We start from the raw sequence: 16,805 nt of genomic DNA on the forward strand, positions 1-16,805 counted from the left end.
TTTGGGTAACTTGAAAGTGTCATGCCCTTCAGGCAATGGGCACCAGGAGCACACCTGCAGTCAGATGAGTTGGGTTTATTACTCACTTTGCAGTGAGGAAGAATGAACACCATGGAGAAACAACGAGGTCTTTCAGTAAAAGAAGTGTGATGGAGTTCTTCCAAGTATGTAGGACTGAAGGGTAAAGGGGGCCAGAAAGTGATATTAGCAAGAAAGTAATTGAAGGGTTGGACCTTGCAGTTCAGGCTAAATAAGAAGTCATGCGTGAAGGATAATTTTGAGGGCGGGGGAGAGGAGGACAGCAATCAACAATATCCAATACTAGGGAGATGACCAGAAAGAAAAAGACCATTTTGTCAAGACTGTTATCAATTGAATGATGGGGGTAGAAGCCGGATTGCAGTAGTTGAGGAGTACATAGGAGAGTAAGATGTGAAGGCAGAAAATATAGACAATTCTTTGGAGAAGCATGACCTTGAAGGAGGAAGAAAGGGCAATAGCTAAAGACGGACAGAGTCGAGGGTGCTGATTATGTTGGTGTTATTTTAATGGGAAAGACTTGAATTTGTTTAAATGTTGATGAGAAACATTAAAGGGTAGAGAAGGGGTTGAAAATAGAGAGTACAAGGGAGGAATGGAGGAAAGGGGTCAGGAGAGGATTCCTTCAAATGTTTGAGGGGCTACAATTTCCCTCACACTATATAGGTCCTGAAAATGCAGTAGTAATCAAAACCCAAAGCCCAGGTGGAGAGACTGGGCTCAGAAAGAGTGACCCCTCTTCCTCTGTGACAAAAAGAGAGGAGGCAAGGCTGGCTGCTGAAATGAGTGGGGTTTTAGTGGCTTGAAGGTAGAAAGCTGAGGGGCTTCCTGCTTTAAAACATCCATTTTCCCTGAAGAGTAAGAAGCATCTTTTACTGAGGGTTAAAAGTGGGACATGGAAAAATGTGATGGTTAATTTGATGTGTCAACTTGGGTGGGCCACACTATGGTGATATTTGGTCAAACGCTAGTCTAGATGTTGCTGGGAAGGTATTTTTCAGATGAGATTAACTTTTAAGTTAGTACACTTTGAGTAAAGTGGGTTACCCTCCATAAAATGGGTGGGCCTCATCAGTTGAAGACCTTAAGAGCAAAAGACTGAGATCCTCTGAGGAAGAAGGAATTCTGTCAACTTAAAGGAACTGAGGCTGTGGACTCAAGCTGCAACATCAACTCTTCCCTGGGTCCCCAGCTTGCTGGCCTGCCCTGCAGATTTCAGACTCGCCAGCCCTCGCAATCGTGTGAACTAATTCCTCAGAATCCTGAGAGATAGGTAGACATATGTTTACATAGAGATATATCCTATTGGTTTTGTTCTCTGGAGAAGCCTGACTAATACAGAGAGAGACTGAGACTGCTGGCTTGGGATACAGAGAAGACTGCTAGATGGCATCCAGGACTGAGTTCGGGGTGGTGACCAGGAATTCGTAGCGGCCAGCACCCATCCACATGGTGGCAGGGTTTCCTCTTGCAGCACTCAGCAGCCCTCCAGTAAGAAAGCAGAAGGAAGGCAGGTGCAGTTGGATTGATCCAGGATTGGAGTTCTTCTGGGGAAGTGGGATGAAAATATAAGAGGATACGGAGTCATTGAATTATGTACCACAGTCTGTTCTGGATCGGGAAGGAATTGAAGACAGAGGTTAATTGACTATGACAACATGGAAGCGTCAGAGGACTGAGATCTGCTGAGATTAAAAACCAAACCAAAACAACAACAACATACACGTATGTTATGTGTTGAATTGTGTCCACTCCAAAAAAGATACGGCTAGGGGCTTCCCTGGTGGCGCAATGGTTAAAAATTCGCCTGCCAATGCAGGGGACACGGGTTCAAGCCCTGGCCTGGGAAGATCCCGTATGCCACGGAGCAATGAAGCCCTTGCACCACAACTACTGAGCCTGCGCTCTAGAGCTCGCGTGCCACAACTACTGAACCCACATGCCACAACTACCGAAGCCCGTGCCTAGAGCCCACGCTCCGCAACAAGAGAAGCCACTGCGATGAGAAGCCTGCACACCACAACGAAGAGTAGCCCCTGCTCACCGCAAGCAGAGAAAGCCCGCGTGCAGCAATGAAGACCCAACGCAGCCAAAAATTTAAAAATTAATTAATTAATTATTTTTTAAAGATGCTGAAGTCCTAATCTCCAGTGCCTCAGAGTGTGACCTTATTTGGAACTAGGATCTTTATAGAGGTAATCCAGTTAAAATGAGGTCATTGGTATGGGCTCTAGTCCAATATGACTTTATACGTCCTTATAAAATGGGGAAGTTTGGACACAGAGACAGGCACGTATAGAAGAAAGACAAAATGTAGACACAGGAAGAACATCATGTGAAGAAAGAGGATTGGAGTGATGCATCTACAATCCAAGGAATTGCCAAAGATTGCTGGCAAGCCACCAGAAGGTAGTAAGAGGGAAGGAAGGAATCCCTTAGAGGTTTCAGAAGGAGCACGACCCTGCCAACACTTGAATTTCAGACTTCTAGCTTCTGGAAGTGTGAGACAATAAATTTCTGTTATTTTAAGCCATCCAGTTTGTGGTACTTGTTATAGGAGCCCTAGCAAGCTAATACTAGCTATATGGAGAGTAAGGGAGTCAAAGAGCCCGAAGGATCAGAGTTGAGTAGAGAGTAGATGCTAATTGAGTTCAGACCCCTGAAGCAGTTAGGACGTTTTGAGGGGATGTACAGAATAATCAGTTGCCCCAGAGTTTCTGAAAAACCCAGATTTATAGAGGGTGATACCAGGTAACTAGGGGGCTTCACTGGAGCCACTGGACTCTTTCTTATCTCAGCCCAAATCTTGCTGGTGGTCCTAGGGCACCCCAGAGAAAGCCAGGGGTTCAGAATGTAGCCTCCCCAAGGTAACCATTTTGGGATCAAATGATCACTCTCTCGCTTTCACCAAACATTGCTACAAGGGCATTTTGTGTGAAACTGTAATGGCAAACAGACTTTCAGTTCACCGGAGGGTGACTTCCTTTGGCCGTCACTAGGCAACAAATCAAGATGGATCCATCTGTAGCCAATTACATGCTCTCCAAAAAAGACACTTTCTTTAGGAAGCAAACCTACAAGTCCTGTACAATACCATACCCACAGCAGAAATCCTTTACTTTGCTAAAAGCACTTTCACCTTTTGGAGTTTCTTCAAAATGAAGACGAAAACTTCACGCCGTACACTGGCTTATACGTGTAGTTAAGACACTCATTATTGTATGAGGAGTGTCTGGTTTTGTTTTATAAAGCAAGGGTGGCAGGTGACCCATTTCATTGACCTACTTTCAGTCTAAATCGAAAGTGTCAACTAACACCCATCTCATGTCAGTTGCAGAGATCTGTCTTTCAAAATTGAAGTACTAAAGAAAAATATTACTTCAGGTTTCCTCATAATCAACAACAAATGTCTACTGGACATCGACTCCAAAAATGAATAGCACACAGTTCCTGCCCTCAGTGATATGTGCTACAACCTAGTTGGGGAGACAGTATATGTAAATAGAAAGGTAATAATCAAAAGTAGCATAGAGATGATCTCATTTAATCCTCAGCAGAATCTTGTGAGGGAGGTACAATTATTGTGGCCATTTTACAGATGAGGAAATCAAGGCACACAGAGGTTAAATAAATTGCCTAAGAAAACATAACTATCACGTAGTACCTCCAGTGTTTGAGTCCAGGTAGTCTGGTTTCAGAGTCCACACTCTTAGAACCACATGACAGTAAAAATGAATGACTCTTTTAATGGCAGCCTCTTAGGTATTCTAAGTCTTGGACTAGGACAAGAAGATGGATTATTAAGAGAGAAAAGCCTTTTGAACAAAATTTCATATTCAGGTTCACAGGAGCTTTAAAATACGCATAGCTTTTTCAAAGTACACTAAGTTGTTATAAATAGAAAGTCAGCCAGTACTGATCAATTATAGAAATCATAGGTGAGTGCGATGAAGGCTCTGGCTTCTTGCCTTAATCATGTCCATCACTGTCCTCTAACTCCACTGTGATGGTTGGCCATCTGGCCACTTGAGAAAATACTACCACCAATAAGGAACATGCAATCTTCCATTTGCATTTAAAGAACAATAGCTATTATGACTATGTACAATAGCCAAGACATGGAAGTAAGCCAAATGTCCATTGACAGATGAATGGATAAAGAATATGTGGAATATATATATATATACATATATATATATATATATATATATATAAAACGCACACACACACACACAGTGGAATATTACTCAGCCATAAAGAGAATGAAATAATGCCATTTGCAGCAACATGGATGGACCTAGAGATTATCATACTAAGTGAAGTAAGCCAGACAGAGAAAGACAGATATCATGTTATATCACTTATACGTGGAATCTAAAACAATGATACAAATGGACCTATTTACAAAATGGAAATAGACTGACAGATATAGAAAACAAACTTATGATTACCAAAGGGGAAAGAGGGAGGGATAAACTGGGAATTTGGGTTTAACAGACACACACTATTATATATAAAATAGATAAACAAGGACCAGCTGTATAGCGCAGGGAACTATATTCAATATCTTGTAATAAGCTATAATGGAAAAGAATCTGAAAAAGAATATATATATATATATATATCTGAATCACTTTGCTGTACACCTGAAACTAATACAACATTGTAAATTAACTATACTTCAAAAACAAAACAATGGCTCGTGCATTGAGCATCATCACGTATCAGCCTGTTTGTGTATATTATTTCAATCTTCATGAGAAACCTATGGAATTAGTATTATCATTACCCTACTTGATGTCTGAGGAAACTGAGGCACAGAGAGGTTAAAGTACACACAGCTAGTGAGTGGTGGCTGGCACTTGAACCAGGTCTGACTATGGTCTGTTCTCTTAAACACTGCACCCTAATCAATTCCATACAATATTGAACGAGAAAATTATGTCTACGCGTCAATTGACTGTGCTGTTTTATATTCCTATCAATGTTTATATGTCCATTCTGCATGCCTCTTTTTAGCTTATTTTGAATATCATTGCTCTAGGACTTACGGTCATTAATTTTTGTGGAGAAACCAGAACTCCCCTATTTCTCTAATGTATGGCATACTTCTCTAATTTGGGCTGACTCATTCAATTCATCCACTCTTTCTATTTAGGGGTGTGCAGGTGCATGTGCACCAATGTGTGTGTGTGTGTGCGTGCGTGTGTGTGTGAAGCAACAAGTTAGATCAGCATATCTATCAAGTGAAGGACCGTACCTATAACAGCCTTGCATTTCTAGATGCTATTGCTGTGACAGAGCTACTGCTGCTACTGCTGCCACACACACACACACAATGTACCTCAAGTTAGCAAAGTCATCCCCACCTTAAGGTCAGTTGGGGAAGTGGCCTTGGGAGCCCCCCATGCTGGGACTTATGTACAGGGAGTGCTGGGAGAAAAAAATAAGTGTCTGACGTAGAAAAATCAAACTTACCTGAGGCTCCCTAAGTGAGGTTGTAAAGTGCTGAGAGACCAGCTTCTCTGGCAGCCGCTCTTCAGCATCCACTGTCAATCATCGTGCTCTGTGACTCCTTTTCCCTTTAAAACAATCTTGGCATGCATTTGAACTTGACTTTTTCTGGATTTGAAAAACAGACCGCAATGATCAGAGATGGCATTGTGAGGTGATTTTCTGAGGCTCCTGGTGATGGGGACTTAAAATGTTCTGTCACCATCTATTCTTCTCCAGTCCCACCGCCTCCACCACAGCCCGGGTTCCCATTTTCTCCTGCCTGCTGGATCACTGGGTGGCCTGGATAACCACAATGGCTCCCCGCTTCAATCCATCCCACATACCAGATACCCGAGTAATAATCCTTAAATATCCACACGTGACACTTACTCCTCTGAGCTAAACTTTTCAATGGCTCCCCTGATTTCCAATAGCAGAAAGTCTAAACTTACCTGTTAGTGGGAACTCTGCTCAATGTTACGTGGCAGCCTGGATGGGAGGGGAGTCTAGGGCAGAATGGATACATGTATATGCATGGCTGAGTCACTTTGCTGTGCGCCTGAAACTATCACGTCATTGTTAATCAGCTATACTCCAATATAAAATATATACATATATATATATATATATATATATATATATATTTGCTTTGAAAAACGAAAACTTACCTGTTAGCCTATCCAGACCTTCCCCCATCAGGCCTCACCTCGGCCTCCACCTACTCTCACTTCCCAGACTCCTAACACGCCTCTTCTACTCTGATCAGGTCTGTCCCATCAGTGTCCCATGAACCCGGCAAGCACATTCATTCACAGGTTGTCATATTACAATGAGATGTTGTATTTGTTTCATTCAAAAACATATTGGAGGCCTGCTCCGTGCCAGAATCTCAATCAGCTTCTAGATCACAAAGTTGAACAAGATGGTCCCTAGCCATCTGGTGGAGGTGACAGACAGCTAACCGGGCAATCAGATTGCAGCGTGATGGGTGGTGTGATGAGGGAGGTCCAAGGAGCTGTGGGAGCCCAGAGGAGAGGGCCCTAACCCAGGCTTGGGAGAGCAGGGAAGGACCCAAGTTCTGGAGGCATGAAGGATGAGTGAGAGCTCACCAGGCAAGGAGCTGGAAAGGGGAAAAGGCATCCCCAGAAGAAAAAGTAGCATTGACAAAGGCCTGGAGAGAGATCCTGACCTGTTCCCAGAACTGCCAGTAAGTAGTTCAGCCTGGCTGCAGGGTTGAGAGTGAGGGCGAGGAGAAAGGGTTATGAGAGCACACAGGAGGAAGCATTCAGTCCTGTCCACTGGGTAGCCAGGGGGATGGGGGCTAGGCAATCAAAGAAGACGCCAGAGGCAGTGAGTTTGAATATGTTTCAGACATCTTTGCACTGTGCGTGCACCTAGCCCTCTCCTGGGCACACAGGAATCACTTAGGAATTAATTCTTAGTTGGACATCAGCCTCTTCAGCCGATAGGCCATATAACATTCATTTTGGCCAAGGGATGCTGTATTAGTTATGCCTTGGTAACGAACAACGCTAAAATCTCAGTGGCTGACGTCGATAAAATTTAATTTCTTGCCCTCACAAAGTCCATTGCCAGTCCAGGTGACAGACACTCTGGAGCAGCTTTCCCCCATGTGGTGACTCAGTGATACCTGCTGCTCTGATTTTGTGACACCTGTGTCTTTACCTACGCTTCCACGATCACTGTGGGAGGCAGAAGAGAAAGTGGAAGGGCTCACACCGAAAATTGAAATATGTCATGAAATATGTCACTTCATCTCACAAGTCATTGGCCAGAGTGAGTGACATGGTCCCTCCCAACAGCAAAAGGGCATGGAGAAGTGGAACCTTCCAGAGTGCTCAGAAGAAGAGAACCAGCTCGACTAACACCAGCTAGGTGAGGGCGAGACTTCTCCTAAGCATATTACTTAGGATTATTGTGTGCTAAGTGGGTCTGTTGGCTTATTGTTTTCAGAGAGCCAAGTACCCAAATGTTTGGGCTTAGATGGTTTTGTTACAGTTGTTACTTTTCCTAGCTGGAATCTATGCCATCATCTGCTCTTGGGTTTGAGCCAACAATGCTAGGCCATTTGGCAAAGTGATACATTACTTGAGCCGCAGTATTAGTGAAGTTGTTGTCACCATTTGGAAAATGCAATTTGTCCATGGTGTGAATGAAGCAAGACAAAGAGGTAAGCTGCAGACCCAGGACAGATGCTCTGCACTCGCTAGGTATTTATTGCCTGATGAAGATCTTCTTCATCTATGGCTTTTGACGGGCAATTCAGCTGTTTCCTTGGATCAGGCTAGTGTGTAACCTATGTTACACTTTTATCCATTTTTACCTATATTTCCTATACACAAACTCTATGAAGTAATATGTACAAGGCATATGTCTGGTGTGTGCTCCCAGAGTGGGTACCTAACATGGCAGCTCCTGCAAAATGGCCCTCAGAACTTTCTGAAGACATTTGCAACTTATATGGAAGAATGATAGAGACCAGTTAACACTAGGTTCCTAATTCACTCTAAATATGGATGCTTACCATATATGCATTGATTGTTGGAACAATAAGATATCATTTTTTGTCCATCATAGTAGGAAAGGTTTAAAAGTTTGATAATATTAAAGAGGATGTGGAAAAGCTAGCACACTCTTGCTGAAAGTGAAAATTGGTATAACATTTTCAAAGGGCAACTTGATAGTATCTATTAAAAGGTAAATTTCAGACCCGGTGATCCACCATTTCAAGTGCTAGAAATTTATCCTATAGAGACGTCGCCACAAATGTGCAAAGATTTATGTACAAGGATGTTTATGGCAGTATTGTTCATAAGAGAAAAACAACCCAAATGTCTATTAAAGAAACTGAGAAAATATACAACAGTGCATTAAAAAAAAACACCTAGATAGATCTAATGTACTAATACGGAAAAATGTTCATGTTGTACAGATCAGTGAAGAAAGAAAGTTTAAAAATAGTATGGGACTTCCCTGGTTTAGAATCTGCCTACCAATGCTGGGGACATGGGATCAAGCCTTGGTCCAGGAATATCCCACATGCCGCGGAGCAACTAAACCCATGCGCCACAACTACTGAGCCTGAGCTCTAGAGCCGCGAGCAACAACTACTGAGCCGGCATGCTGCAACTACTGAAGCCCATGCGCTCTAGGGCCTGCGTGCCACGACTACTGAGCCCGTGCGCCTAGAGCCCGTGCTCCGCAACAAGAGAAGCCACCGCAATGAGAAGCCCGGACACCGAAATGAAGAGTAGCCCCCGCTCACCGCAACTAGAGAAAGCCCGCACGCAGCAACGAAGACCCAATGCAGCCAAAAATAAATAAATAAATAAACAAATAATAAATAAAAATTTAAAAATAGTATGAATAGGTTGTTTAAAAAATTGTTTTGTCTTAAAAAATGCTATTATACATACAAGAAAAATGTTTGGAAGAATAAATACCAACTCAACAGTCGTAATCTTTGTAGTGCTGGGACTATGGGATACTTTCGCTTTCTAGAATACTTGTATGGCTCTGTAATGATTTTGGAATCAGGAAATGACATTATTTTTTTTCTAATTTAAAAGACAATGTAAAAACTTCCTCTGAGAAAACATATAATAGCATTCTTTGAATAAAACCTAACTTCTGAGAAAATCCTGGTTTACTCTATAGATCAGGGAGCAGATTTGACAGCACTTAACTTGACCAGTCATGTGTGACAGAGTAGAGTTTAGCAAAAGGCTCTGAGCAATTAAAGCTGCAGCATAATTACCAGGCATCAGAGCTTCTGATGGAACCCAGGCCTTTGCGCTGTTGTCTTTGATCTGCTCTCACGGCCTAATGTTCTAAGCACTTAACACTTTGGGGGATGAGAGCACAGTTCACATGAGACTACCTTCCTTAAAACCTTCCATGGCTACCAGTTGCCTACAGACTAAATCCAAATCATTTAACACGGCATTCAAAGCCCTATGCCATTTCCCAACCCTAAATTCCCAACCCAGTCAAAGGGCTTATACAGCATAATGTTTAAGAGTTCAGGCTTTAGATCTCCAGCCAGATCTAGGATTGAATTTTCTGCCTCAGCTCCCTTTCAACAAACCCTAAACTATTTGTAGCTCAAAGCCAAGTTCACCCATCCTTTCTCCATACGCTGCCCTTCCCAGATCCCCATCAGAAAGCATTAAACTGTCTTCCCCCAAACTCTTGCATAGCTGTAACTGCACTGCTTTCATGGTATGCACTTACACTATCTTACAGAGTGGTTTTTTTGTGATGACCTCCCTTAAAAAGGTCAGCCCGATGAAGTTAAACCCCATAGTGCACAGCATATTGCTTGCACATGCCAGGCTGATAGCAAATATTTACGGAATTGAATGAATAAACGAATGAATTTCCCTTTTAATAACCACCCGGCGAATTCATACCTGCTGCCAGCAGGTGGCGGTATTCTCCGTTGGCTCGTACCATTCAGCACACTGCTGTTCATCAGAGCCTAAAATCTTTCTGCAAGTCGGGCAAATCCCAGTTTAAGATAGTTTGGCAGAGATGAAAGTTCTGAACTCAGGGTTAGGTAACCTGGCCTTTTAGCTCCAGATCTGCCACTAACTACATATGTGACGTTCAAATCTGTTCCTTCACTTCCTGGATCTGTTTCCGTGTCTCCAAAATGAAGTAGTAGGATGGGATGATTTGCATAGCTTGACATTCTGTGATTTTCATACTCTGCAAACTCAAGATAACTAGAGGTATGAGATCCTTGGATAGTTGCCACCATTATTTCTCATGTATTCTAGAATGTTCTTGTGATAACAATATGGTCAGAGGCATTTCCTTAGAAGTCCTCTCCAAATACTCTTGCCTTGTTTGGATATAATGGGCTACACCAGGGCCTGATCATCCTGAGCTTCTGACTAGTGTTGACTCTCAGGAAGAAACTGGGTAATGATCCTTAGAAGTGGGGGAAAGGGGTGGATGAGGGGAGGAAACTCAGTTCAAGAACTGTGGAGTCAGCCAAAGCCTCTAACAGTGAGAAGAAACTCTGTTGCATGTATTTTGAAACTGCTTTTCTTCTGTATAAATGTGTTTCAAAAATCAGATTTTGGGGGAAAGGAGTAGTTACTTCTTATCATTACTATTATAATTCAGCTGTTTAAATTTTTTAAAAACCACAGTTCTACATCAATTAAGCACTGTCCCTGCCTTCCCAGTTGGGGAGTAGACAGGAGGCCTAGGGAAGTACAGGTGGGACTAAGGAGAAGAGAAATTCTTATTGTCCAGGTCAGGTTTTAAAGGCAAGAAAGGACAAAGGGCTGCCAAGTTATTTAAAGAAAAAGATGTACATAGACAGGGTTTTATATTTGGTTACCAGAGTTAATGGGCATTGCATTTAAAATGTTGGTACTTATAAACTTGTCATAAAGAGATATATTCTTTTGATAAAAAGTTGAACTTAGTGTAGAAGTCCGATTCTAGATCCAAGGGAGAATCTTCACCCTTGATGAAATTTGGAATAAGGATCTCCTCTGAGAGGGAAACTAACAGGTAGGGGAAAAAATGCTTCCTAATTACAAAGAAAAACTGCTTAAACTTTAGCTGAATCAATGATCTTAATGCATCTAAAGAAATGATGTCTTTATAGATGACAGCAGGAGAGAGAAAGAGAGAGAGAGAGAGAGGTTTTTTTTGGTACATGTGCAGCATTAAGGGACAGAAAGACTGAACCTCATGATATTAAGTGAAAAAAAATAGATTTCAACCTCTATACACAATATGATCCATTGTCTTTCATTGTAGTGTATACACACAGAAAATGAATGGCAGAAAATATAAAAAATGTTCATAGCAATTATGATGGAATGACAGGTGATAAGCAATTTTTGTTTTCTTCTGTATAATTTTCTGTATTTTCTCAATTCTCTGTGAAACTTGTAGAATCTCTACAATGTGAAAAGTGAAACGAACATCAAGGCCTATTATGTTAAGAGTGGAAAAGGCAGGTAAGGTTAAAGTTCTGTGGATCCTTGAAGCCCATCTTACTGCCCAACCCCACAGATTCCCAAGGGTAAGATATAGTCACAAAGATGGTCCAGGAAAGAGCCTACTTAGTACTGAATCACTAAGTAGTTACGTATCCTGCTAAACTGACCTGCATTACGTGTGAGGTGAAAAGAGCCCTTTTGCCCCTTGAGCTTAAGGAACTTAGGTCAGAAGCAGGCCTCAGCAGAACTAAGGTAGGCCTACTTTTTTCTCCTTGGTCCACCCTGCTTTCCTCTTTGGGCAAGGTCAAAGGTGCCTGCTCATAACAGGAGGTGACCCTGGTCTGTCATGTCATAACAGCCCAGAAGATGCAGGGGTTAGGGCAGTGGTCCCCAACCTTTTTGGCACCAATGACCTGCTTTGTGGAAGACAATTTTTCCACGGATCGGGGGTGGGGGGATGGTTTCGGGATGATTCAAGCGCATTACGTTTATTGCGCACTTTATTTCTATTATTATTACATTGTAATGCATAACGAAATAATTATACAACTCACCATAATGCAGAATCAGTGGGCGCCCTGAGCTTGTTTTCACTCGTCACTCACTGATAGGGTTTTGGTATGAGTCTATAAGCAATGGATTTATTATGGTCTCTGTGCAGACAAACCTATCTGCTGATGCTAATCTGTATTTGCAGCCGCTCCCCAGCACTAGCATCACTGCCTGAGCTCCACGTCAGATCATCAGGCATTAGATTCTCACAAGGAGCGCGCAACCTAGATCCCTCGCATGCGCAGTTCACAGTAGGGTTCGCGCTCCTATGAGAATCTAATGCAGCTGCTGATCTGGCAGGAGGCGGAGCTCAGGCGGTAATGCGAGCGATGGGGAATGGCTGTAAATACAGACAGAGCTTCGCTCACTCGCCTGCTGCCCACCTCCTGCTGTGCAGCCCGGTTCCTAACAGACCACGGACTGGCACCAGTCTGTGGTCCGGGGGATGGGGACACCCCTGGGTTGAGGGATAACGTGGAGAGAACTTGCTCCACACTGAAGAGCAGTCCCCAGTCCTCTTCTAACTAAAATCACTTTACCACACCCCCCCAGAAAAATCTCCAGCCCCTAGTAGAGGGGGGGAAGGGGAAAAGTAGGGGCTCTCAAACTTTGATGGCAATCCCAGTACACACATAGCACACACTCACTCACACACCTGGAATAAAATATCAGAGACAATACCTCCTTTTTTTTGAAGTATAGTTGATTTACAGTGTCATGTTAGTTTCAGGTGTACAGCAAAGTGAATCAGTTATACATATACCCATTCTTTTTCAGATTCTTTTCCCATATAGGTTATTACAGAATACTGAGTATAGTTCCCTATGCTATACAGTAGGCCCTGTTGCTTATCTATTTTATATATAGTAGTGTGTATATGTTAATCCCAAGCTCCTAATTTATACCCCCCTCCCCCTTTGGTCACCATAAGTTTGTTTTCTATGCACAGACAATACTTTTTGATCAGGGCCGGCTGCCTAGGCATGTGACCTCTAAGGTAGCACAGGAGTCCGTGCTCGGGCCCACATTTGATTTAATGTCCTGCTGTCACTGTCTTGAAATTCTGAATAATTTGATTTTTGAACTTGTGCTTTGCAAGTGAAGTCAGGTGGAAGAGCAGAGCATGGCTGCGAGCAGACGCCATTCAGGCGGTATGTGTGGGTGCTGCCACCTCTTGCTGGCCCACTGGCACGTAGTGTTTTTGATGCCCTGTAATCAGGGAACTGCCCTGGCCTGCGACGCTTGGGAGTTCAGCAGGGCTGAAAGCAAGGACAAGGTGAGTGTGCTGAGGAAGGTGGGGCTGAGGTGGGGGAGTAGTGGTAGTGACAAACCAAAGAGGCCCTCCTTTCCTCTCGCTGGAGAGGAAACTTGTTTCCAGCGCAGAAGGCATGCAATCGAGTTCTGAGAAACATGAAGGCCGAGGAACCGTATCACATCCTATTGTGTTACTTTCCTATATTAGCTAACCTCTTATGCTGGAAATGATGACAGAGAAGGAAAGCGGACGATAAGGCAAGGCTTTCCCTCTCATTGTCCCTTACTCATCAGTCAGCTGAAGGGAGGGTGTGGGTAGAAGTCTTGTGTGCGAAGAAGTGCAGAGTGAAGTAAGTCAGAAAGAGAAAAACAAATACTGTATGCTAACACATATATATGGAATCTAAAAAAAAATGGTCATGAAGAACCTAGGGGCAAGAAGGGAATAAAGACACAGACTTACTAGAGAATGGACTTGAAGATACGGGGAGGGGGAAGGGACAAAGCGAGAGAGAGGCATGGACATACATACACTACCAAACGTAAAATAGCTAGCTAGTGGGAAGCAGCCGCATAGCACAGGGAGATCAGCTCAGTGCTTTGTGACCACCTAGAGGGGTGGGATAGGGAGGGTGGGAGGGAGACGTAAGAGGGAAGAGATATGGGAACATATGTATATGTATAACTGATTCACTTTGTTATAAAGCAGAAACTAGCACACCATTGTAAAGCAATTATACTCCAGTAAGGATGTTAAAAAAGAAAAAAACAGTTGAATTAGTTTTGTGCAGAGCCAGCCCATTGCTCTGGTAAGAACGACCTACATAATATATATGCATGTATGAGCTGTAGAATTATGTAATTTTGGTGATTTTGCATATAAGTTAGATGCTCTTACATTTGCGTTTATTTTATTTTTTAATTTTTCTTGGAGTACAGTTGATGTAAAATGTTGTGTTAGTTTCAGGTGTACAGCAAAGTGAATCAGTTATGCATATATGTATATCCACACTTTAAAAAACTCTTTTCCAATATAGGTCATTACAGAGTACTGACATTTGCGTTTTAAACTGGCATTGCAAGACAAAAAGATGTAAGGGAAAATTCCCATTAATAATGAAAAACATCTTTTTTAACTTAGGATGACAATCAATAGCACATGAAAAAATACTATGACAAGTGAAGTGGGAGGTTGTGGAAGAAAGGAAAAATGCTTATATTTGAACAACTTTAACAATACTTTTTATCTGCTTTTTGATAAGGCAGTCCCACATTTCCATTTTGCTCTGCCAACTCTGTCACCGGTCCTGCTTATAGTGTGTGAGGCCTTTTGATACTTGCTACTCTGGTCTCCTCTATTGGTTTTCAAATGATTTCCTGACCCCGAAAGGGTTGTGATGGGCACTTGGGAGAACACTGCATTAGAGGTTAGAGTGCGTGGTCTACATACCCCCGAACATTTTTCTCCTCAACTAAAGCAAAGGGCTTAACAGCCAGGCCTGGGGTCAATCAGAGGTGGTATTGTTCCCCCTTGAGGGAGATAATCAAAGGTATCAGAAAGAGTCCTGCCAACATCTTCACAAGACTGCTTGATTCATTATCGCCATGGCTTCTAGAACCAACGAGATGGGTAATTTGGTGCCTCGAGGCCTTATTCGCATCTCTTTGATCTTACCTCACCTCAGAAGTCTCTGTAATCCATCAAAGTAATGCTTCAATTACGTTTATCCCAAAGCTATTCCAGGTACTAGGTCAAGAAGTCACCCTCTATTCTATTTCCCATTTAAAATCATGCATGATTCTATGATCCCAGTAAGGTCATCAGACAGGATTATACAATATGTGCCAGTATTAATATACTGCGGAGGACACTACATTTCTAACAAAACTAATACTATGGTGTATAAAGCATAGCTTAGGAGTCAATTAGATGAAGATACTAATCCCAGCTCTGCTCCTCTCTTAGGCACATGACTTAACTTTTCTGAGTTTTTATTTCCTCATCTGTAAAATGGGAATATTAATACCTACCTCCTAGTGTTACTGTGAGGATGAAGTAGTTCATGTTTACAAAGCGCCTGATAGGGCTTAGTAAATGATAGTTGTTGTCATTTGTATCTTCAACTGAGAAATTTAAGTAAAGTTACCTACAAATACATATTCCTTATAATACAACTTTCATCCTCAATTGTTCAGTCCAGCCAAAAGGTTCTTTCTGGAGTGTCTGTCCAGTGGTTCTTTTTTTTTTTTTTTTTTCAATACGCGGGCCTCTTACTGTTGTAGCCTCTCCCATTGCAGAGCACAGGCTTCCGGACGCGCAGGCTCAGCGGCCATGGCTCATGGGCCCAGCCGCTCCGCGGCATGTGGGATCTTCCCGGACCGGGGCACGAACCCGTGTCCCCTGCATCGGCAGGCGGACTCTCAACCACTGCGCCACCAGGGAAGCCCTGTCCGGTGGTTCTTGATCAGGGGTGACTTCGCCCCACCAGGCGATATCTGGCCATGTCTGGAGACATCTTTGGTTGTCACGTGTTGGGGGAGGTGATATCTACCTGGTAAAGGCCAGGGATGCTGCTAAACATCGTACAATGCATAGTACGCCTCCCGCCCACACACAACAAAGAATGATCCGGTGCGAAATATCAAGAGAGGCGAGGCTGAGAAACCCTGCTCTGGTTGAAGCCTGGGTTAGCATCTGTAGGAAGGTACAGAGCTCCTTCAACGCCTCCACAATTGGATTACGCCAGCCCCACCACTCCAATCTTCCAAAGTTCCCAGAGCTATCAGAATACATGGCACGTGATGTAGTATCAAAGAATATCCATAATTATCTGAGAAAGTTATTAACACCCTCCTTTTTTTCCCAGCTTTGTATCTATATAAGTCCTGATTTTTTTCACATACTGTAACCAAAACAACATATGACAACCGACTCAACACAGAGCAGATATGTGAATCTAGCTGTCTTTTATTATACCAGACATTAAAGAGATTTTTAAAAATGCAAAACAATGTCACTTTTCTCCCTCATGTTTTTAGTTTTGGGAAATGTAAGGTTTTAAAGCAATTCATTTTACCAGTTTTGAGAAAAACATATACTCTCTATGAAATTAAAATCACAAATGAGACACAGCCTTTATCACCTACCTGGATTACCATCACATCTAGGAATCATTTTTCCATAAGGAAACATATTCTAAATAAGAATCTAGCTGACTTTTGTCATCTGTTTTGTAGGGATAGATACAACTGGAGTGAGAATATGAGTATTCTCACTCATATGTGTGAGTGTAACTGGAATTGTCTGAGATAAAAACAGAAGGGCATCCCCATAGAAAAGGTTAAAAGATTTTATGGAAAGGAATTGATAAATAGAAGGGTAATAAGAGGTGGAATTTGAAGTAGAAAATGATGAGATAAGGCTAAAAAGTGAAAAATGAATTGAAGCTGGACCTTGGTCTACTAATGAAACTGGAG

The sequence above is a fragment of the Phocoena phocoena genome, chromosome X (genome assembly GCF_963924675.1).
Source record: "Phocoena phocoena chromosome X, mPhoPho1.1, whole genome shotgun sequence".
In the NCBI taxonomy this organism is placed as follows: Eukaryota; Metazoa; Chordata; class Mammalia; order Artiodactyla; family Phocoenidae; genus Phocoena; species Phocoena phocoena.